The sequence below is a fragment of the Dioscorea cayenensis genome, chromosome 12, assembly GCF_009730915.1.
Source record: "Dioscorea cayenensis subsp. rotundata cultivar TDr96_F1 chromosome 12, TDr96_F1_v2_PseudoChromosome.rev07_lg8_w22 25.fasta, whole genome shotgun sequence".
NCBI lineage: Eukaryota > Viridiplantae > Streptophyta > Magnoliopsida > Dioscoreales > Dioscoreaceae > Dioscorea > Dioscorea cayenensis.
Genome location: NC_052482.1, coordinates 7,860,378 through 7,885,902, shown reverse-complemented (window position 1 = coordinate 7,885,902; position 25,525 = coordinate 7,860,378). Strand labels below are relative to the sequence as shown.

The window sequence follows — 25,525 nt, the reverse complement described above, 5'->3', positions numbered from 1 at the left end:
CACGTACGCATCGAGGAGCTGGTGTTCCTTCTGAGGAACCTCCTCCTATCCAATCTCTTTCTCTCCCTAAGCAAGAGGTGTGTTTAGGACATGAGCCTACTGTGGCAGCATCAGTGCATACTCCCGGTGTCCCAGACCCGATGCCTAATACTACAATTCCAGGAGTAGCACTGCCCCCCAAAGCTCTCCAAAGCTTTAAGGCATATTTGGATGCCAAGAGTCGTTAGCCGACATACCAGGAATACCGTGACTTCCTTGGTTATTGGAGTCTGTTTGGAATACAGTCCCGTACTAAGCCAATATTTGTGCCACCACCACCCCCTCTAGTTCTTTCAGTTCAACCAGTACCAATAGAAGACAACAAGATTAGTCAGCGCTTAACTTTGTCCAAGGTACTGAAGGAAGTAGTTCAGTTGGCATCGAGGGCTGAGAAATTGGTAATTGAAAGTAAGCGGCTTCGAGAGAATCTAGCCAAGAGAAGAAATTTAGATATTTTTCAAGGGCATCCAAGAATTGTAAGAATGAGGGCACATTTTCAAATTTTACAGGATCTAGCTCAGTAAAATCGTTGTTCGGGCGAGTGGGCAGTCAAAAGGGATACTACATCTGTGAGTGGCAGTTTTAGAGGAAAGTCAACTGGAAATGTTCCTAGATGCCGGAACTGCAACAGATTTTCATCCTGGTCCATATCGTGAGCCACGCAGATACTATTAGTGTGGCCAGACAGGCCACCTTAAGTTAGCATGTCCAAAGTTATGCCATGGAGCACCAGGATCAGCACCTCCTGCAAGACGACAGAGTCAGGCTAAGGATGTATCACCTACTGGGTCTGCACAATTTACTCCAACTAGATCAGCTGATGCTAGCAATATTACACTAGGTGAAGCACAACGACTACAGACCCATTCCCAAACTAGAGTTTATGCGAGGACCAGTGGGGAAGATGAGGACAGATCCAACGTTATTTCAGGTAATGTATCTATCTTTCAGCATGAGGTATATGTTTTGAGAGACCTAGGGTTAGAGAGATCATTTGGTAGCACTGCATTTGCATGTCATGCCGATAGTGATCCAAATGCCCCTTGGCAAAGAGATTATCAGAGAGGTAGTTTTCCGAGGATGTCCTATCCAGATGAAGTGTATAGATTTTGAGACAGATCTGATTCCATTGGAGATGCAAGATTTTGATGCCATACTTAGGATGGACTGGTTGAATAGGCATAAAGCCGCCATTGACTGTTTCCAGAAGGAAATGACCCTGCAGACCTCTTATTGATCTAGTATGGTGCTTGAGGTTGAAAGGAAGGTTCTTTCGAGGTGTGTGATATCTTTTGTGAAAGCAAGGAAATTGATGTCCAAGGGATATAAAGCATACTTGATCCATATAGTGGATACAAGAATTGTTGCACCAAACTTCAACGATGTTCCCATTGTTCAAGAGTTTGAGGATGTATTTCCTGATGAATTTTCTGGATTACCTCCAGATCGAGAGTTTGAATTTGCTATTGACTTGCTACCAGGTACTATTCCAATCTCCATTCCTCCGTATCGCAAGGCACCAACAGAGCTTAAGAAGTTAAAAGTGGAGTTATAGGATTTAGTAGACAAATGGTTTTATGGCAGAGTGTATCATCTTGGGGTGCACCAGTTCTCTTGTGAAGAAGAAATATGGTTCTTTTAGATTATGTATAGATTATCAGCAATTGAATAAGGTGACCATCAAGAACAAGTATCCTTTACAAAGATGATTGGTTTGATGAGTTGCGTGGGGTAAGAGTGTTTTTGAAGATTGACCTTCGGTCGGGTTCCCATCAGTTGAAGATTAAGAAGAGTAATGTGCCGAAGAAAGCATTCCGTACGCGATGCAGGCATTATGAATTTCTGGTCATGCCGTTCAGGTTGACTAATGTCCCAGCCACTTTCATAGACTTCATGTGCATAGTCTTTAGACCATATCTTCACATGTTTGTGATTATTTTCATTGACGATATTTTGACTACTCAGCAACTGAAGAAGTGCATGTGCAACACTTGCGTACAGTATTGCAGATCCTTAGAGAAAAGAGGTTGTGTGCTAAATTCTCGAAGTGTGAGTTTTGGTTGCAGGAAGTAGTGTTTCTTGGACATGTGGTGTCTGGAGAAGGAATTTGTGTGGACCGAAAGAAAATCGAAGCAATCATTGATTGGGAACAACCAAAGAGTGTGACAAGATCCCCTTGCGTATATCCCGCAAGTGCACTGGTTTGTCGAAGTAATAATCCCGGATGAGCGGGTATCGAATCCACAGAGAATAGGGAATAAAAATACTTAATTCGCTTCTTAGCTATGTGAAAAATCAATGACGATAAGTGTGACAATGATTCAATTCTAAACAATAAAAACAACAAGTAAGAGAGCAAAAGTAAAGAAGGGGGTAAGGCAATCGATAAAGATGGGGTACCCGGATAATGCTCTGCTTAGAATAATTATTTCAAGTGCAAGAACCCTCTATTATGCTTCTTAATCAATGCAATGGTGAGTCGTGGAAATCCTTAATTACATAGTCCCAAATCTAAGGTTAACTATGCCTAACTCTATACATGTCCCGGAGGAGAAATTAGATAACCTCTCAACCTCGCACTCTCATAGAGTTGCCATGAGCTCTAGGCATTCCAAGTGATAAATCTCTTCCTAATTATAGACCTAACCCTTTGGTCCAAGTGGAAGGTCCCTAACCATGATTAAGCCCTAGATACTAAGATCACCTCAACGCTTCACTCCGTTACACGCGCAACTAAGCCCCAGCGGACGTTCATCCCTTAGACCATTCACTCTATTATGGCCACAAAGAACTCAAGGAACGGAGGTAGAATCTATCACGCCAGAGGGGAAAGGGGACGCTCCTGTACCTCTCGACTCACCCTCTCTACCCTCTCCAACCTAGCTTTGTCTAACGCTCGTGGTGTGTCACTCACTCACAAGGTTACCAACGAGAACTCTCAACCCTAGTGTCACTCTAGGGGAAATGTTCATACAATCAAGCATTCAAGGTTGGAACTCACACTAAACATCAATTAATTGAAAGCATAATAAAGAGATTCAATGAAACGATTACATCCTAGGGTTCACAAATACCTAAGTACCCACTAAGGGTTTAGCTCTCCATGGAGCTAAGTACAATCAAAGAAATAGAATGTAAAAGCAATGAATCCATAAAGAAACCCCCTCGATAGTCGTGTCGATGGTCTTGTGGAAAGTCCTCTACTCGTCGTCCAAGGATTCCCTCGTCCGGTATAGGATACGCCTCGACGGAAGCTCCCCTACCAACCTTCTTCCTAAGGAATGACAATGTTGGAGCCGTAGAACCTCTCCAAAACCTTGGCCAATACCCCTCAAAACCCTAGCCGATGCCCTCTCTCAAGTTGGCGAAAAGATGGAGAAAAGAATACTAAAATCGGGGCTGATTCGGCTTTAAATATGGCTGGAATAGGGCGACTACACGGGAGTGGATGCTTCAGACGCTCGTGAGGAATTTCCACACGGGCGTGGATAATTTTCACACGCCCGTGTGGATTCTCTGAACTTCTGTTTTCTCGGCCGGCTGTGAACAGTGCTGTTACAGTGCTTGCTGCAGTGCTCTGCTACAGCCCATGTGGGTATTGTACATGGGCATCTGGAATTTCTGCACGCTCATGTAGCTTACTTCAATTTTTTCAAAACCAGACCGAACCGGGCGGTCTGACTAGCAAAACCAGGAACCAAATAACAGTTCGGTCCAGTTTAATACCAATAGTTAACCAAATTTAAAATCGGTCAAACCCATTTAAAATCGGTGAATCGGCTAGTTAGACTAGAACCTGGCAAACCTCTGTTTTTGGATATTTTTTTATCTTATTTTCTTAGGTTTCTGATTTGAGTATTTTCACCATCATTTCGGTCTCAACTCGATCTCTCCAATTCCACAACCCCGCTTTGCTGGAAGGAGGAAGAATTGAAGAAAGGACTATTGATTAAGTTTGAAGCTTCTAGGTTAAGGCTCAAGCTCAATTTCTACACTTAGAGTTGGAGGTTCTTGGATCTATTCTTTATAGGTTTTCCTCTTCAAGACCAACTCCTAAGATTTTGTCAATTTGAGGATGAATCTTGCATTTTTGGTGTCTTCTTGTGTTTATTCATAAAATACTACTTCGGTTGTTTAGCACTGTCATGACATCATTCTTGATTTTGTTTATGATTCCGTCAATCTAATTCTATCCTTGTAGTTCCATTTTTTCCATTGATTTTTTTTCCATTAAATTATCTTCTTTTTTTTGTTGAATCTTACTGTCTTTATGCCTCTTGAGTTGAATTTGTTCATAATTTCTACTTGCATTTTGTTATCTTAATTATTTGTATAACAATCAGCTAATAATTAGTAACATGTTTCTTGCATAGCAAAACTTGTAGGTATATAGCATCCAACGCCTAGGAGGATCAATTGGTAATTTGAAGAATCCATTATCATCTTCGATATGTGTTTCTTTAAATTGTTAGTTTAATATATGTTATTTGATTGTCACCAAATATATTTATAATTTTATATTTTTTAAATATAATATATATATATATATATATATATATATATATATATGACATAATCCAGTCCAACCAGAACGGGTCATCCGGTTGGACAGACCAACCCATGAACCAAATGTCAGCCGGTCGTTTCCTGATCCGGTTATGAAAACATTGGCTTACTTTACCTCACAGGGGCACGGGGGCATGCCTAGCCCCTGTGCCTTGCTGCCTCCAAATGCCAGATGGGCACATTGACACTCACACGGGCATGTGAGTGCCTTTGTGGCTTGGGAAAAGTCTATGGGGAGTTACAGGGGCGTGTGAGTGCTCTAGTGGCTCTTAGGAAACTTAGAAAATCCAAGTTTCTTGGTCACACAGCCATGTGAGGCCACACGGGCATCTAAGCCTGTATGGGTTCCCCTATAACTCCCAGGTGCTTAAATTCTGAAATTTCTAGTGAGGCATAGGGGCTCTCACACCCCCATGTTTCTACCCGTGTGTACATGCAAAAATACATAAATTTCCCAACTCCATGTCCGATTTCTTGACTAAACACATGAATAACATCCTAAACCATGCCACACACATGTATACACAAAGAAACACCAGAAATTGACATGAAAAGTAACTTTGCTACAGTAATATGGGTGCACTACTTAAAGGATTTCTTCTCCAAGGTCATACCACCATGCACACACCCGTGTAGTAGGCATGTGGCTTTCTTCCCACTGAAAATGTTGGGAAATCTATTGAAATCTTCAAACAAACTGGAACATAAGTGTACGACTGCCCTTGTGCCTTCCGGCTCATGAATTGGCTCAAAATTCCTCGAAAGTTGGCACACACACCCATGTATGTAAACACTGCCCTATCGCATAAAAATCCTTGTATCGCACAAAAGAATCCCAAAATGTGCCTCCATGCCCTATCCTTGCTTCCTTTTCTCTCTATATGCCTTAACATCCCTGTTAGAACAAAAGAATAACACACTCTACAAGTGATAAAACCTAATAAAAGTGATGTTCAATGCATGTAAAACATATGATAAAACATGTATACTCAAGTACTTATCAAGCATCTTTAGTGTGAAATTAGATCACTACTTAGGATCAAATGGCCGAAAAGTTTTTGTTGAGGTATTTTATGCCGGCGAAGACTGTTAAGTTAATGAATGAGATTCATCTTACATGCAAAGGGATTCGAAGACCCTTTATGAGACTTGGGAATTGTTTATAAAGTTGTTGAGAAGATCACACAATGAAATAATCTTATGAATGCAAGTTAAGGCATTCTATAATGGGTTAAGTTAAACATCTAGACGAATGATTAACACAGTTGTGGGAGGAAATTTAAATAATAAAACTCTTGAATAAGTAATTAATCTATTTGAGTCCATGGCTATGGACAACTATCAATAGAATTCAGCTTAAACAAAGTTAAATACAGTGGCCAGAATCTATGGCGTCGATGTGATAACTTTTTTAAATGCTCAAATGGAGGCATTGAAATAAGAAATTAGATGGGTTAGCATTATTGAATCAAGCTCTAGTTTTGTCTAATGAAACCTGTGAAGGAGGTCATACATTATGGGAGTGCCAAACTATTTTGGATCCTCCAAGAAAATTGAGAAAGTAGACTCTTTGGGGAACACAACTCGTCCACATGACAATCCGTTCAGCGGTACTTAATAATCCAGTTGGAGGAACCATTCAAACTTTTGATAGAGTAATCGAGGGCAACAAAAACCAAACTTTCCAACTGAACATTAACCACATAAAGAAAATAAAATGAATTTAGAAGAGTTGATGTCCAAATTTGTCTAAGCTACAGAAATCAAGTTTTAGAATCATTAAACTATGTGGAGAAATCAGCAAGCTTCAATTCAAACTTAGAAAATTACGTTAGATAGATTGCAAGAATTTTGTCAAAGGGGCCACAAGGAGGTTTACCTAGCAATACAGAGGCAAATTTGAAGGAGTAAGTAAAGGGAATGACTCTTCAAAATGGAAAGGAGGTACAAAGTTCATATGAGAGAAAATGTTAGGAGGAAGTGATTAGAGAAAAGGAATTTGAACAAGTTGCGATTTGAGAGTGTCAACCTCTCTATCTCATCTAGAAAAAGTAAAGAAGGACCTAATGGATGAACAATTTCAGAAAGTTTCTTGAACTTTTGATCTAAATACACATCAACATTACATTTGCGGAGGAGTTATCTCAAATAACCGATAAACGCCTAAATGTATGTATTTTATATGTATTAATCGTGTATTATTTGTGAACATGTTAACGAATTGATGCCCGCTTTTATGTCTAAATTGGTTATTTCGGTGTTGCAGGTCTTAAATGAGTCAAACAATGCTTAAAAAAATGCAAATCGGATGAATTCGACATCAAAAAAAGGCATTTTTGGGGTCCCGACCGTAGCGGCACAGTAGCGTGTCATTGTTCTTGCCGCGCCATTTGGTTGGGAGTTTTCACGGGCTCCATGCGCCCGCATGGATGCCCGTGAGGTTTGCTCGGGAATTCTCAAGCCTCGTCATCGTAGCAAAAAAACAATGTATCAAAAAGCATCGTAGCAAAAACAATGTAGTCGAGCATCGTAGCACCGGCAGGTTTTTTTGGGCATTAGGTCAGGAGCTTTCACGGGCTCCATGCGCCCGCATGGAGCCCGCATGGACCCGACGGGGTATATAAGAAGTCTGATTTCTTCTAGGGCAAAAGGAGGAGTTTTTTGGGAGAGTTCTTCAAGCCGATTTTCACCAGCCTTTGAGAGGCAAGATTACATGTTTTTGGAGAAGGGAAATCTAAGGGAGAAGCTCGGATTTGGCTAGATCTTCATCGATCTCTTCTTTGGGAGTTTGTAGACGACGAGGGAAGCCGCCCTCCCATTGCGGGCGTCCGTGGGAAGCCTTTCCACCTAGCTTGGCTTGTCTTCCTTCTTCCATTGTTTGAGGGAGTTTTTTTATTATGCCATTCGTAGTTGTTTGCATGGATTTGTTGCTTGGATTTGTTTGTATGGATGAGTAGATCCCCAAGGTCACCGGATGCCGTGAACCTTGGGGTGAACTTGTGTATTTGGATGATTTAAGTTTGTTTATTGCAATTGTTGTGTTTTGAGATTCATTCTTGGTGCATTTGATGTGTTGCTTACATGAGAACTCCAGTAAACCAACCGCTAGGTTGTACTTGGTAGCGTGACCATCGCCCTTGTACTAGACACACCAAGTTTGAAGGGATTCATGTACGAATCACGCCGTGACCATCGGGTATTCTGCACCCTCCACCATTAGGGCTAGACCAAGTTGTGTTCCGGCTCTAATTAGGGATTTCCCTACTTGTTAATGCAATCGTATGAGGATTTGATCGGAAGAAATTCGTGTCAATACTTATACCGGATTAGGGGTCAATGGCCGTGACCATCGGGTTGACCTAATCTAGGAAATCTCTAGATCCAAACCTTCAATTGCATGACATTCTTAGCATCCTGTGCACTTTAGTAGCCCCTAGGGAATCCGCATCCGTGACCGTTCCTTTCCCCTGATTTTATACCCCTCTCCATTTTTTAGTCTCCACTTGTAGTTATCTTAGTTAAATTAATAGATTAGTGAAACCTTTCGAATCTGTCAGCTAGACAATAAGCGAAGAGGAAGTAAGGGTAGATCCTTGGGCCCAGGGAATACGACCCTCTCGTGCTCACACGAGAGGTATTACTTGACGACTCCGTGCACTTGTGGATCGCACTCATCAGCTCTCAAGGCAAGAAGTTAACATCATTCAAAGGGGAGATCGATCACGACTTGAAGGAAGGAGAACCGTGGTTGGAGGAAGCGTCATTCGGCATTCCTTTGGCGGGGGAAGCGTCATTCGGCATATTCTCGCCTCATCCTTCACCATTTCATCTAGGGAGTGTCATACTATGTCTTTGTTTCATGTTTTGCTTGATTGTATGCTTTGTTATGAGATGATGACACACTAGACCCCCAAGGCCACCGGGTGTTGGTGAACCTTGGGGGGTTTTATCATGTATTTTGGATGATTACTTGTTAATTCTATGCTTGGGTATTTTTGAGATCTAATCCATTGTTTTTCATGCTAAGTGTTACACCAAGGAGAAATCCGTAGCTCTTTTTATGAATGATGCATGTAGATGTGACTTGCTCGCATGTATTAGGTCATGAATGGATTAGAAGGGGGATACTTGTATCATCACGCCGAGAAATTGGGTGTTTGGTAGCCCTCCATGTAGGTTTAATCCGAGGAAGAGTAGGTTTATTCCTAAGCGAGATTTCCTTGTACTTAATGCAATCGTAGGAATGTAGATTTGGAAGAAATTCCTATCTATGTTCGTATGGGATTAGGGTTCAATCGCCGAGAAATTGGGGTTGTTCTAATCTTGGAATCTCATGGTCCAATTTACCCTTGCATCTTTAAATCATCATCCATGTTGCATGATAACCCCTCAAGGGGATCCACATCCATAGGCCTTTGCACTTCATTGATTCTCTTGCTTGCTTATTGCTTGTTCTCTCTAATTTGCTAGCAAATCTTGTGTTTAGTTTTATTTGTATTTAGTAGAGTAAATCCATCACTTAAGATCTTAGGCTAGATAATAGCTCGAGAAGGAGTAATAGGAGATCCTTAGCCCCGTGGAATACGATCCTCGTGTCTTTGCACGAGGTATTACTTGGCGATCCCGTACACTTGCGGGGAAGCGATCAAGTTTTTGGCGCCGTTGCCGGGGACCATTAAGGAATTCTAGGAAACTTTTAGATTATTACTCTAGCCATTTCATTCTTTACTCATTTGTTGTTTTTCTTTTCCCTTGATCTTAACTCTCTATCATTTTTCTTGGTTGTGCAAGGTACTCTAGCTGGCTGTAGCAAATTACTGTTGACGCACCCGAGTGGAAATTCCTGCAGCCCACACGGCTGCGTGGAAAATCCACACGGGCGCGTGAGGGCACGTGGCAGACGCGGTTTTGGTCTTTAAATAGGCCATTTACCCTATTTGGAGGGGACTTTTGGCAAGGATTTTCGCGAGCGCTTAGGAGAGAAAGCGGCTAGGGTTTTGGAGGAGGTCTTTGGCGATATTGGGGGCGTCCATCACCAACTTTGATCGATCTTCTCTCCGTCATAGCATAGAGTGATCCTTCGGTGACCTAGCTTCGGAGAAGGATTCTTCAAGACGTTGGGCATCCCATCAAGGCCATCATCACGAATTTAAGGGGGTTTTCCTTCATGGTTTTCATTACTTTTCACTGTAATATTCATTGTTTTGTAACTTGCTCCATGGAGGGCTAAACCTTAGTAGGTATTTGGGCATGTGAACCCTAGGATCTATGTTTTTGTAATGATTTGCTTTATGTTTCTATTAATCCGAGTTGATTTGTGTTTTAACCTTGTATTCTCATTGCTTGCTTGTTTAATTAATCCTTGTGGTTGATTAGATTTGCATGATTTGTTACTTTGATGTGAGAGAGGTCTCCATTAGAGTTAGAACTTCAAGGTTAAAGAGGGTTGAGAGGGTGAGTCATGAGATAGTGGAGTGTCCCTTCTCCCTTACGATTGAGTGTTTCCTATCTCCGTATTCCCTAAACTCTATGCAACCATATGGGGTGTGAGGTGTTGAGATTGAGAGATTTCTCCGCTGGGATCTTGTAGGGGGTTAGAGATCCTTCGCTGGGAATTAGGGTTGGATCTATCCTAAGGAATCGGTTTCACTCTTAGGTATCCCTAGAGCGTATTGTGGTAATATGGGGTGTGAGGTGTTGAGATTGAGTGATTTCTCCACCGGGACCTTGTAGGGGACTAGTACCGACGGCTTGGAGGCAAGGGCCGGTTGTTCTTGGATTACCTCGACTCATTAGACTCGGTTTAGAAGCATTTAGTGAATAGTGAGCTTCATGTTAGATCCTAGGGAAGCATTACCCGGGTACCTCATCTTTATTGATTGAGATCTCCTTTACTTGTTTTCTTGCTCGTTTGTTTGCTTATTAATTCTCTTACAATTAGTTCATTTCATCACACCTATTGATTTTGTCTAGGTAACTAAGAATTAGTTAATACTAATACTTCTGTTCCCTGTGGATTCGACTACCTACTCACCGGGGTAATTATTACTTTGACACCCGTGTACTTGTGGTTTACACGCATAATTCAGACGTGTCAGTTACCAACAAAAACTCTCAACCCTAGTGTCACTCTAGGGGAAATGTTCATACAATCAAGTATTCAAGGTTGGAACTCACAATAAACATCAATTAATTGAAAGCATAATGGCAAGGTCCCCTTGCTTATATCCCGCAAGTGCACGGGTTTGTTGAAGTAATAATCCCGGATGAGCGGTGTTGAATCCACAGGGAGTAGGGAGTAAAGACACGTAATTCGATTCTTAGCTATGTGGAGTATCAACAATGATAAGTGTGGTAATGATTCAATTCTTAGAAATTAAAAGGAACAAGTAAGAGAGCAAAAGTAAGGAGGAGGCAAGGCAATCGATAAAGATGGGGTACTCGGATGATGTTTCACCTAGGATAATCGCTTCAAGTGCAAGAACTCTCTATTATGCTTCCTAATCAATGCAATGGTGAGTCGTGGAAATCCTTACATACATAGTCCCAAATCTAAGGTCAACTATGCCTAACTCTAAACATGTCCCGGAGGAGAAATCGAACAATCTCAACACCTCGCACTCTTATAGAGTTGCAATGAACTGTAGGGATTCCAAGTGATAAATCTTTTCCTAGATTTAGACCTAACCCTTTGGTCCAGGCAGAAGGTCCCTAGCCACAATTAAGCCCTAGATACTAAGATCACCTCAACGCTTCACTTCATTGCACGCGCAACTAGGCCCCAGCGGAGGTTCATACCTTACACCATTCACTCTATTATGGCCGCAAAGAACTCGAAAAATGGAGGTAGAATCTATCACGTCGGAGGGGAAAGGGGACGCTCCTGTACCTCTCGACTCACCCTCTCAACCCTCTCCAACCTAGGTTTGTCTAACGCTCGTGGTGTATCAGTCACTCACAAGGTTACCAACAAGAACTCTCAACCCTAGTGTCACTCTAGGGGAAATGTTCATACAATCAAGCATTCAAGGTTAGAACTCACAATAAACATCAATTTGTTGAAAGCATAATAAAGAAGTTCAATGAAACGAATACATCCTAGGGTTCACAATCACCCAAGTACCCACAAGGGGTTTAGCTCTCCATGGAGCTAAGTACAATAAAAAAAATCAAATGTAAAAGCAATAAATCCATAAATAAACCCCCTCGATGGTCGTGTCGATGGTCTTGTGGAAAGTCCTCTACTCGTAGTCCAAGGATTCCTTCGTCTGGTATAGGATACGCCTCGATTGAAGCTCCCCTAGCAACCTTCTTCCTAATTGAAGCACGATGTTGGAGCCGTAGAACCTCTCCAAAACCTTGGCCAATACCCCTCGAAACCCTAGCCAAAGCCCTCTCGCAAGTTGGGGAAAAGATGGAGAAAAGAATATCAAAATCGGGGCTGAATCGGCTTTAAATAGGGTTGGAATCAGGCAACTCCATGGGCGTGGACGGTACACGCGCCCGTGCGGAATTTCCCCACGGGCGTGGATAATTTCCGCACGCCCGTGTGGATTCTCTGTCTCTCTGATTTCTCGGCCGGCTGTGAACATTGCTGCTACAGTAATTGCTACAGCGCTCTGGTACAGTTTTGACCTGAATAACTTCCCAATTCCATACTTTCATTGGGGTAACACAAACGGGCACACGTTCACGTCGTGAATCACTTGCTTCTTCAATGATATATATGTTGGTGGGGTTCTTGTTCTTGTATGCATAAGACGGAATGCTCGAGTGTGCCTGCCTTTGTGCCCCTCCAAATGGATGTACTCACTCGAATGCGAGGAGGTTGGCACACACTCTAGCATCTCACACCTGTCCTATGTCTTCGCGTTTGAACCTTAGCAAGATCTCCTCCAAAATAGGTGCATTATGATCCACATTGGCCCATTTCCTTCATACTCGGCCTCACAACCCTACCTGCATAAAAGTAACATAAAAACACACATATTAATGTAAAAAACTGAGAAAAGTAATGCTCAACATAAGGAATGAACGCTTCACATTCATATCGCACAAGCACTTATCACATAATAAACAGATTCAATGAAATAAATACATCCTAGGGTTCACAAATACCCAAGTACCCACTAGGGGTTTAGCTCTCCATGGAGCTAAGTACAATCAAAGAAATAGAATGTAAAAGCAATGAATCCATAGAGAAACCCCCTCAATAGTCGTGTTGATGGTCTTGTGGAAAGTCCTCTACTCATCGTCCAAAGATTCCTTCATCCGGTATAGGATACACCTCGACGGAAGCTCCCCTATGAACCATCTTCTTCAGGAATCACGATGTCGGAGCAGTAGAACCTCTCCAAAACCCTAGCCAATACTCCTCGAAACCCTAGCCGAAACCCTCTTTCAAGTTGGGGAAAAGATCGAAAAAAATCCTTAAATCGGGCCTGAAATCGGCTTTAAATAGGGCTGGAATCGGGCATCCACAAGGTCCTATGGATTCTTCACACGCCCCTGTGGAATTTCCACGCGGCCGTGTTAAATTTCCACATGCCCGTGTGGATTCTCTGTTCTACAGTTTTCTCAGGCGGCTGTGAACTGTGGTTCTACAGTACTTTGCTACAGCGTTTCTACAATGTTCTGCTACAGTATCCGGCCTAAAATATTTCTCGAATCCATACTTTCATTGAGGTAACACAAGCGGGCACACGTTCACGTTGTGGATCGCTTTGCTTCTTCAATGACGGATAAGTTGATGGAGATCTTGTTCTATGTGCAATAGTCAGAATGCTTGAGTGTGACTGCCCTTGTGCCCCTCCTAATGGTTGTGCTAACTCAAATATGAGGAGGTTGGCACACAATCTAGCATCTCACACTCGACCTATGTCTTCGCGTTTGAACCTTAGCAAGATTTCCTCCAAATTGGTGCATTATGGTCCACATTGGCTTCTTTCCTTCATAATTGGTTTCACAACCCTACCTACATAAAAGTAACATAAAAACACACATATTAGTGTAAAAACCTTAGAAAAGTAATGCTCATCATAAAGAAAGAATGCTTCACATTCATATCGCACAAGCACTTATCAGTAGCGTGACCATCACCCTTGTACTAGACACACCAAGTTTGGAAGGGATTCATGTACGAATATGCCGTGACCATCGGGTATTTTGTACCTCTCCAACATTAGGCTAGACCAAGTTGTGTTCCGGCTCTAATTAGGGATTTCCCCCTCTGTTAATGCAATCGTATGAGGATTTGATCGGAAGAAATTCCGTATCAATACTTATATCGGATTAGGGGTCAATTGCCGTGAAAATCGGGTTGATCTAATTTAGGAAATCTCTAGGTCCAAACCCTCAGTTGCATGACATTCTTAGCATCCTTTTCACTTTATTAGCCCCTAGGGAATCCATATCCATGACCATTTCTTTCCCCTGATTTTATACCCTTGCCTTGTTTTAGACTCCACTTGTAGTTCTTTCATTTTAATTAATAGATTAGAGAAACCCTTCGAATCTTTCAACTAGACAATACGCGAAGAAGAAGTAATGGTAGATCCTTGGGCCCAGGGAATTCGACCCTCTCATTCTCGCGAGAGGTATTACTTGATGACTCCGTACGATTGTGGATTGTGCATCACTGTGCGTTTTCTCTGGATGCCTCAGAAAACTCTGCAGCTCTGCAGAAAATTCCTGAACATATAAAAACCCTCAAAGCCTACTTTCATCATGCAAATACTCCAGAGAAAAACACACGACATACTCAAACTACCAAAAACTTCGCCATACTCATTTAAACACGCGTGAGCACCAAAGATCCATGAGAAAATCACAGTAATAGCATCTCAAAATCAAGACACTAACACTCAAAACCTTATTCATGCAAACACTAAACTAAAAACTAGAAAAATAGTAAAAACTTCAGTTGTCTCCCAAGAAGCGCTTGTTTAATGTCACTATGCTTGACGTAGCTTGTCTTACCTTACGGGGGCTCATAGATGAAGGTTTCCCTCTTTCACTTGACTTGGAAGCATGATGAACATAACCTCTTGAAGGTAGAGGGGGAGTTGTTGAGCTTGTTACCACTGGAGGGCTTGTCACCCTTGTTCCTTTTATGCACATCCTCGACATCCTTGGTGTGTTTCTTGTGTCATCTTCTCACTCGCTTCATCTTTCGGAGCATATTTTCATGATCCCGGATTAGGTAGTACTTTCTCCTTTAGACCAAGCATCATCAACTCCTCATTCTCTGCATCTTGGTCTAGCAACCCCTTGAATGGGTCCGGATTCAACATTTCCTGCACAAATTCCTCGATTAGTTCATCAGTAGTGTCAAGAAAATATAAAGTATCATCAAAGTCAAGAGAATAACACATGGCTTCGGTGAAGCGGTATGTGAGCTTGTCATCTCCACCCCTCAGTGTCAACTCCCGACCGTCCATGTCGATCAATGCCTTAGAAGTGCGCAAGAATGGCATCGCAAGTATCAAGGGAACATTTGCATCCTCATCAACATCCAATACTATGATGTCTACAGGAAATTTGTACTTGTCCACCTTGACAAGCACGCCTTCAATGATGCCTCTCGGATGTCTCACCGTTCGGTCCGCCAATTACGAAGTCATCAAAGTGGACCTAGGCTTTCCCAAGCCTAATTTATGAAAGAACAAGTATGGCATGACGTTGATACTAGCCCCTTAGTCTGCCAATGCCATATCTTCACCCAAGTTGCCAATGTTGCACGAGATAATGAAGCTTCTTGGGTCTTTCTTCTTATTCGGCATATTCTTTTGCAAGACTGCCTAGCAAGATGAATCTAGAATCATGGAGGCACTCTCCTCCAATTTCATTTTGTTGCTCATCAAATCTTTTAAAAACATGGCATACCAAGGCATTTGGGATAATGCTCCAAAAAAGGAATGTTGATGTGCAATTGCATGAATAGACCCAAGAACTTCTTGTATTGCTCATCATTTTGGTCGTTCTTCAATCATGAAGGGTAAGGAATTCATGGCTTGTAAAGTGGGGGTGCCACCATCTTTCCTTTGTTAACTCTTTCCTCAACCTCCACGACCACTGGTGCTTTAACATTGGTATTCTCAATAAAAAGCCTACCATCAACCTCACGACCACTTCTCAAAATGATCGCCTTCACATGTTCTCTTTGAATAGTCTCAGTATTACTCGGCAAGCTTCTTTGTGGTCTCTCTGATAGAGACTTCACGATTTGCCCCACCTAATTCTCTAGGTTGTGCAATGAAACGGTGTGGATGCAAAGTGTAGTCTCGACCGATTAGAACTGTGTATCCGATGACTATATAAATCTAGTCAAGTCTTTCTCCAAATTGGTCATCTGAGTCTTCAAACCTAACACTCTATTCTCCATCTTCGGGGCTTGTTGTTGTTGAAAACCCGACGGTGCTATGGCCTTTTGCTGCCCTTGGTTACTCCATGACAAATTGGGGTGGTTCCTTGACACGCGTCCGAATATGCGTGTGAACCACAAGTGCACGGGTGTCGAAGTAATAAAATACCCGGTGAGTCGGGTAGTTGAATCCACAGGGAACAGGGATACTAGTACTAACTTCTTCTCTGCTTTCTAGCCTAATGATAAATGGAAAGGTGTGGTGATCTAATTTGTGAAGAAATGAATACCGGAGACGAATATGCAAGGGTGAAATGGATAGAGATCTCAATCAGTAAAAGTGTGGTATTCGGGTAATGCTCCCCCTAGGATTCAGGTATTAGGTACCGGATAAGCAAAATGTTTCTATGAAGAGTAAGTTAAGTCGTGGAAATCCAAATATAATCGGATTTGGCCTCCCGATCACCGATACTAGTCCCCTACGAGGTCCCGCTGGAGAAATCGCTCAATCTCAACACCTCACACCACATATGACCGCAAAGCACTCTAGTGATTCCAAGAGGTGTATCTGATTCCTAAAGATTGATCCAACCCTAATTCTCGATGAAGGATCCTAACCCCCTACAAGGTCCTGACGAAGAAATCTCTCAATCTCACGCCTCACACCTAATATGGTTGCATAGAGCTTAGGGAACGGAGATAGAATACACCAATCGGAGGGGAAAGGGAATGCTCACTATCTCATGACTCGCCCTCTCAACCCTCTTCAATCTTGAGATTCTAACCCTAAGGGAGACCTCTCTCTCACCAAGGTAACAAATCATGCATACCAAATAACCAAAAGACCAATAAGGCAAGCAAGCATTAGACAATTAAGATTAAAACTTAATCAAACTCAGATTAAATAGGAACACTAAGCAAATCCACAAAAGATGAGAATCCTAGGGTTCACCAGCCCAAATACCCTCTAGGGTTTTAGCTCTCCATGGAGCAACATACAAAACACACCATCAATGAATGAAAGTACATTAAAACCATAGAAATAAACCCTCTTATATGTGAACTGATGTCCTTGATGGAGTGCTTCGACGTCTTGAAGGACCCACTCCAAAGCTAGGTTCACCGGTGGCTTCCTTGATGCTATGACGGAGGAGGAATCGATCAAAGTTGGTGACGAAGCGCCTCCAAAGCCGCAAAGACCTCCTCTCCAAACCCTAGCCATCTTCATCGGTGTTGGCTGAGGCTCGGGAACGGGCTGAGATGCCCCGGCTTCATCACCCTCATCCTCGGCTATGTCTGGAGCTGGTAACACTAAAGCAAAAACCCTTGTCCGAACCCTGCGGATCATGCCTATCAACCTCATAGTCTCTAGACCCAGGGGAGCAGGTATACTTGTCTTCTCGGTCCCGCGAATCGAATCCAAAAGACCCATGCCCAGCACTAATCTCGTAATGTAGGGGCCCAAGAAGATCGCTCCCAGCCTAGCATAGTGCCCCTTATGTCTAATGTACTCTGCCAATATGTGCCCTAAGTGAATCGGTACGTGCTGCACCATCGAGTACAAGTATAGTAGTTCCTGACGGCTCAGAACACCAGTACTATCACCACAGCCACTCACCGACCTACTCATGATGGCATGTAAGTATCTATATGCAGGTCGGGAAAGGCACGTGGCCTTGGACACCCCCGGATGGTACTGACCCTAACAACATAACACTCTGTAAGCTCTCTGCGGGGTCATTGTTCCAGGATAATCAGTTGGTAACTGCGCATACTCCTCCGTATCAGTGAAGGCCTCCTCATACAAGTGAAGTGGGACTGAAAATTGAGTAATGCTCAAGCTATGGTGGTGCCCAAATACTCTGAACTGAATGGTGTCTACACTGTCAAAACTCGCGTATGATCTATCAAACACGAATGATGATAGCACCTCCAGTGCGAACTCTCGGATCGCTGGCTCTCTAATCATCAACAACTTCCGCCAACCACCTTCTGAAACGAGGTCCTCGACCTCATCATTGAACTCATCTCCCTGCTGAAGATCTCACAGTATAGTCATGTCCAGGAATCGAGTCTGTCCGAAACGGAGTCTCGATAAGCGCTCATAGCGAACCTAATGCTCTTGAATCACAAAACTCATGCCCTCGGGCTCTTAGGATGACTCACGCAGTCTCTTATCAGCTTGCTTCTTCGACTGAGGTGCCATAATTTGCAAAATTTAAACAAAATCGATCAAACAAGTTGATAAAACAATGCTGCAGATATCCACACAGACGTGTGGAATTTCCGCACGCCCGTGTGGGTGCACGGGGCGTGAAAACCGCATGGCCGCGCTTCAAAAATCCAAAAATACAACTCAAAAATACTTCTAACTTCGTTCTAGACATAAATCATCATTCTAATTAAACAAACGAAACATTTATAACCATATTAATCGATGGAAACCATGGACTGGCAAAGAACATGAGAAATAGGGCTTACCGATGAGAAGGGAAAAAAAATGAAGAATCGGCTGGAAAACCTCACTAAAATCCTCCCAAATTGGCGATATTGAATCAAAAAATGATGTGAAAGTGTTTTCAAATGAATAAAAGTTGTGAAGGGGGAGAGAAACTATTCTTCTTTTGAAGAGAACTCACGACCCTTGGCGTTCTGTGCATCCACATGGGTGTGCGTTAATTATCCACGCCCATGCGCCCTACATGAGAGCTTCACAGGGGCAAATGCACGCCCATGGGTGCTCTCGAGAAAAACTTTCACTGACTCTGAGCAAATTTCGCACGAGCGTGTGGAAAAGACCCACACTCGTGCCCCCAACCCACAGGGGTAGCCGCACGCCCCTGTGGTTTCTCTGGACATCCGAGAAAAAATACTAAGTGTTCCACACGCCCGTGCGGAAATTCCCCACGGGCGTGGACATTCACATGCCAAACTCACAGGGGCAGCCGCACGCCCCTGTGTCTTCTCGGGATGGAGAGAACTTCTCTACAGCGTTTCGCACGGGCGTGCAGAAATTACCCACGCCCGTGTGTGGTTCACAAGGTCGCCCACAGGGGCGAGTCCACGCCCCTGTGTGCTCTCAGGAAAAGCTGCCCAACTCTACAGGAATTCACACGCCCGTGCGAAAATTACCCACGGGCGTGTGATAGTCGCATGGTCATTCACAGGGGCAGCCGCACGCCCCTGTGGCTTCTTTGGATGAGCTCGCAGTATACACCCACAGGCGTGTGGAAATTCCACACGCCCGTGTGTTTTCTCTGGATGACTTAGAAAAATCTGCAGCCTCTATAGAAATTCTGTGAACATGTTTACACACTTAGAGCCTGCCCTATTATGCAAATTTTACCAGTGAAAAACACGAAATAGAACCCAAACGATCAAACTTTCGCCAATTCCTCATAAAACACACGATGACTTTCAAAACCCACAATAAAATCGCAGCACAAGCATCTAATCATTACGACACCAACACTTAACAATTTATTCATGCAAACAAACTAAACTAAAAGATACGAAAACAGTAAATACTTGGGTTGCCTCCCAAGTAGCTCTTGTTTAACGTCACTGAGCTTGACGTATCTTTCTTACCTCACGGGGGTTCATGATTGAAGGTTGCCCTCTTACCCTTGACTTGAAAGCATGATGAGCAAAGTCTCTTGAGGGTAGAGGATGTACTATCGGGCTTCAGACCACCTAGCAATGGTTCATCCAACTTTCTTGGTTCATGTTTGTCTCCAACAGGCTTGGAGCGTTTTCGGTGGCGTCTCCCAGCCCTCTTCATTTTTCGGAGCACCTTCTTCAATATCCCCGGTGTAGATATTACTTCTTCAGTCGACCCAAGCATCATTACTTCTTCATTGCTCTCCTCTTGGTCGAACAAATCTTCATATGGATCCGGGTTGAACATTTCCTGCATGTATTTATCAACAAGCTCATCAGTAGTGTCTAGAAAATACAAAGTGTCATCAAAATTGAGAGAATGTCGCATGGCTTCAGCAAGGCGGTAAGTGAGTTTGTCCTCTCCAACTCTCAATGTGAGCTCTCCGCTGTCCATGTCAATCAATGCTTTGGAAGTCCGTAAGAACGGTCTCCCAAGTATCAAGGGTACATCCGCATCCTCATTGACATCTAGCACTACGAAGTCAACTGGAAAAATGTACCTGCCCACCTTGACAAGCACGTCTTCAATGATGCCTCTCGGATGTCGCATCGTTCGGTCCGCTAATTGTAAAGTCATCCGAGTAGGACTAGGCTCTCCCAAGCCTAGCTTTTGGAAGAAAGTGTATGGCATGACGTTGATACTTGCCCCAGAATCCGCCAATAACATTTTCTTACCTAAGTTGCCGATATTACACGGAATGATGAAGCTTCCCGGGTCTTTCTTCTTGTTCGGCATGTTCCTTTGCAACACCGCCGAGCATGAAGCATCTAGCACCACTGGAGCACTCTCCTCCAACTTCCTCTTGTTAGTCAACAAGTCTTTCAGGAACTTCGTATACTTAGGCATTTAAGCTAGTGCCTCTATGAAAGGAATGTTGATGTGGAGTTGCTTGAATAAACTCAGAAACTTCTTATACTGTTCATCCCCTTGGTCATTCTTCAATCTAGAGGGATAATTGATTCTTGGCTTGAAAGTTGGAGGTGCCACCTCTTTCTCTTTGTTTGCTCCCTCCTCAACCTCTACAACCTCGGGTGCGTGTTCTTTTGGCTTCTCACTCGAAAGCCTCCCTTCAACCTCATGACCACATCTCAAAGTGATCGCCTTCACATGTTCTCTAGGGTTGGTTTCCATATTGCTTGGTAAACTTCCGTGTGGCCTTTCGGAGAGAGACTTCGCAATTTGCCCCACCTGATTTTCAAGGTTGTGCAAAGAGGCGGTGTGGTTGCGAAGTGTAGCCTCGATTGATTCAAACCGTGTATTTGCAGATTGAAGAAATCTAGCCAAGTGCTTCTCTAAATCCGTCATTCGGGTTTCCAAGCCTGAGATTCTGTTTTCCACATGAGGGGCTTGTTGTTGTTATTGGAAACCCGATGGCCCCATGGCCTTTTGTGGTCCGTGATTACTCCATGAAAGTTGGGATGATTCTTCCAACCTGAATTATAGGTATTGCTATATGGGTTCCCTTGAGGTCTCATGCCATTACCTACAAAGTCAACGTTCTCCACTGAAGAAACATCACCAATAACGATCGGGCAATCGGAGGGAGCATGTCCTCCACCACAAACGGTGCAATTGGTCACGGCCGTAAATCTATTCGAAGCTATGAGATCTAGCTTCTTACTCAGACTCTCTACTTGCGCCTCCAATGAGGTTACCGCATCAATTTCATGGAGACCGGCAACCTTTTTCTTCTCCATAACATTCCACTGGTAGCTATTTAACCCCATTTCTTCAATCAATTGCGGGCCTCGTCGGGGGTCTTGCTACCTAAGGTATCTCCTGCTACCGCATCCAAGAGTTGCCTTGTACTCAGTTTCAAACCATTGTAAAAGGTTTGAACAATCATCCACTCCGGGAATCCATGTTGCGGGCACTTTCTCAGGAGCTCCTTGAACCTCTCCCATGTATCGAATAGAGACTCCAATTCCAACTGAACAAAGGATGAGATCTCATTCCTAAGCTTTGCTGATTTTCCTGGAGGGAAGTAACGGGCTAGAAAAGCTTCTACCATCTCCTCCCATGTAGTAATTGATGCTCTAGGTAATGAGTGTAGCCACTGCTTCGCTCTCCCCTTCAAGGAAAATGGGAAGGCTCTCAATTTGATGGCATCATATGTAACCCCATTTATCTTCAGCATATCGCACACCTCGAGAAAGCTCTCTATATGACTGTTTGGATCCTCATCGGCCAAACCGTTGAATTGTGCGGACTGCTGCATCATATGGATGAATGCCGGCTTTAGCTCAAAGTTCTGAGCTGTAATCGGGGGACGCACAATACTCGATTGTGTCCCTAACACTGAAGGTCTTTCATAATCGGATAGTGTTCGCTGTTGATCATTATGTCCTGCCATGTTTTCAGATTCTTCTACTTCCAAATCAGCTGAATTAGACTGTTTTTGTACAGGTTCTTTCCCTTTTCTTCGAAGTGTGCATTCAAGTTCAGGATCTCCTTCAATCGATATTGAGGGATTCCTTCAGGTCATAACCTGGAGCTGCAACCAAAAAGAAAGAAAAAGAAATCAGAACGATGATAGAATAAGAAGATATGAAATAGAATGTAAGGTGAAATAGCTAAGAAACAAAGTGCAAAGTATCTCTAAACGCCTACTTCCCGGCAATGCCGCCAAAAACTTGACAAGGTCCCCTTGCCTATATCCCGCAAGTGCACGGGTTTGTCGAAGTAATAATCCCAGGTGAGCGGGGTCGAATCCACAGGGAGTAATGAGCAAAAACACTTAATTTGATTCTTAGCTATGTGGAAGATCAATAGTGATAAGTGTGAAAATGATTCAATTCTCAATAATAAAAACAACAAGTAAGAGAGCAAAATTAAAGAAGGAGGTAAAGAAATCGATAAAGATGGGGTACCCGGATAATGCTCCGCCGAGGATAATCATTTCAAGTGCAAGAACCCTATATTATGCTTTCTAATCAATGCAATAGTGAGTCGTGGAAATCCTTAATTACATAGTCCCAAATCTAAGGTCAAATATGCGTAACTCTGCACATGTCCCGGAGGAGAAATCGAACAATCTCAACACCTCGCACTCGCATATGGTTACAATGAGCTCTAGGGATTCCAAGTGATAAATCGCTTCCTAATTATAGACCTAACCCTTTGGTCCAGGTGGAAGGTCCTAGCCACAATTAAACCCTAAATACTAAGATCACCTCAACGCTTCACTCCATTACACGTGCAACTAAGCCTAAGCGGAGGGTCCTCCCTTAGACCATTCACTCTATTATGGCTGCAAAGAACTCGAGGAACGGAGGTAGAATCTATCACGTCGGAGGGGAAAGGGGACGCTCCTGTACCTCTCGACTCACCCTCTCAACCCTCTGATAAACGCCTAAATGTACGTATTTTATACGTATTAATCTTGTATTACTTGTGTATATTTTAATGAATTGATGCCCGTTTATGTGTAATTTGGTTATTTCGGTGTTGCAGATCTTAAAAGAGCCGAACGAAGCTCAAAAATGCAAATTTGATGAATTCGACACCAAAAACTGGTTTTTGGGGGTCCCAGCACTGTAGCTGATCACTATTCATGGGTGCCCGTGAGGTTTGCTGGAATTTCACAACCCTCGTTACTGTAGTTCAAACACTGTAGCAAAATTTCTGTAGCTGAGCACTGTAGCACCGGCATGTTTTCTGGGCGAAACGGCAGTGAGATTCACGGGCTCCATGCGCCAGCATGGAGCCCGCATGGACCTGACAGTATATATTTCGGGCTGAACAATTAGGGCAAGAGGGGAGGTTTTTGGAAGAGGCTTTTGGGGGGAGTTCTTGGAGCCGACTTCCACCAGTTCAAAGGAGGCAAGATTACATGTTTTGGAGAAGGGGAATCAAAGGGAGAAGCTTGGTTTGGCCAGATCTTCATCAATCTCTTCTTTGGGAGCTTGTAGACGACAAGGGAAGCCGCCCCGTTCGCGGCGTCCGTGGAAGCTTTCCACCTCACTTGGCTTGTCATCTAACTTCTATTGTTTGATTGAGTTTTCTTATAACATTTGTAGTTGTTTTCATGGACCTATTATTTGTATTTTTTTGCATGGACGAGTAGACCCCAAGGTGACCGGATGTCGGTGAACCTTGGGGTGAACTAGTGTATTTGGGTGATCTAGTTTTGTTTATTGCAATTGTTGTGTGTTTGTGATTCATTCTTAGTGCATTCGATGTGTTGCTTACATGAGAACTCTGTAAACCAACTCCTAGGTTGTACTTGGTAGCGTGACCATCGCACTTGTACTAGACACACCAAGTTTGAAAGGGATTCATGTACGAATACACCGTGCCCATCGGGTATTTTGTACCCCTCCAACATTAGGGCTAGATAAAGTCGTGTTCCGGCTCTAATTAGGGATTTCCCCCTTTGTTAATGCAATCATATGAGGATTTGATCAGAAGAAATTCCGTATCAATACTTATACCGGATTAGGGGTCAGTTGCCGTGACCATCGGGTTGATCTAATTTAGGAAATCTCTAGGTCCAAACCCTTAATTGCTTGACACTCTTAGCATCCTTTACACTTTAGTTACCCCTAGGGAATCCGCATCCGTGACCATTTTTTTCCCCTGATTTTATATCCTTGCCTTATTTTAGACTCCACTTGTAGTTCTTTTTTTTTAATTAATAGATTAGAGAAACCCTTCGAATCCTTCGGCTAGACAATACGCAAAGAGGAAGTAAGGGTAGATCCTTGGGCCCAGGGAATACGACCCTTTCGTGCTCGCACGAGAGGTATTACTTGACGATTCCGTGCACTTGCGGATCTCCCATCAAGTTTTTGGCGCCGTTGCCGGGGACCCACAAGGAATACTCGAAAAACTTAGAGTTTATTGATTTAGCCATTATTTCTTCAATTCTGTACATTTGCTTCTTTTTAGTCATTTTTGCACATATTTTTCCTTTTTCTTGCATTTATTTTGTTTTACTATCGTCCTCTTATTTCCTAATCATTGATTGTCATTACTGTGCATAGCACCATCTTATGACACGTGCCAATCAAGCAAATCTTGTAGAACCTGTCAACGAAATCCAGAGAACCTTGCATCAAAGACTGAGAGAGGTGGCTGAGAGTTCAGAACATCAAGGAACACAAGTTGAGATTAGTGAACTTTCAGTCATGGCAGAACCAAGGCGCACCTTGTCTGATTATGAAAGACCTCAGTTTACTGGTGAGGAATTCAGTGTGCATGCTCCCACCGTGCCTGCTAATAACTTTGAAATCAAAGCAAGCACAATTGGGATTATCCAAAATTCCATACAATTTGATGGGTTGGCTGATGAAGACCCGCATGCTAATTTGTCTCGCTTCCTCCAAATTTGTTCCACCTTCAAGATTAACTCAGTGTCCGATGATGCGATAAGATTGAGATTATTCCCTTTCAGTCTAAGGGAAGCAGCATATAGATGGCTCACTTCATTGGCTCCGGGATCGATCACCACATGGAAGGAAATGGTGGACAAATTTCTTGCTAGGTATTTCCCACCAAGCAAAAGCCGCTAGATTGAGACAAGAGATTTCGGCATTCGACAAGGGGACTCGAGACACTCTTTGAGGCACATGAGAGATTCAAGGATCTCCCTACGCAAGTGTCCCCATCATGGCTTTTTCCTCGTGGATGAGGATCCGGATGCTTTTGCAATGGCCTCGAATTATGCAACCGGACAGACTCATCGATGTTGCGGCAGGGGGGTCATTGAGTAGTAAAAACCCCCGAGGATGCTTTGAAATCTTGATTGAAAAACATGGCAAGTAATGAGTGTCATTGGTCTACTAGGCAAAAACCCCCTAAGGCAGCTGGAATTTATGAGATAAATGACAACACCGTGCTAGCCGCCAAGGTTGAGGCCCCTAACAAAGAGATTCGATCGGCTTTGTGTTGGGTAC

The 25,525-nt window shown here is 43.2% G+C and overlaps 2 non-coding genes across 2 annotated transcripts; one reads left to right on the top strand and one right to left on the bottom strand.

The window, feature by feature from the left end:
* Positions 1–21,484: 21,484 nt before the first annotated feature.
* On the top strand, positions 21,485–21,591 carry LOC120274242. The gene has a single exon (XR_005540774.1). It is a non-coding gene; the product is annotated as a small nucleolar RNA R71 (small nucleolar RNA).
* Positions 21,592–25,139: 3,548 nt separating this feature from the next.
* Positions 25,140–25,245, bottom strand: LOC120274322. Its single transcript, XR_005540850.1, has one exon. It is a non-coding gene; the product is annotated as a small nucleolar RNA R71 (small nucleolar RNA).
* Between the last annotated feature and the right edge of the window lie 280 nt (positions 25,246–25,525).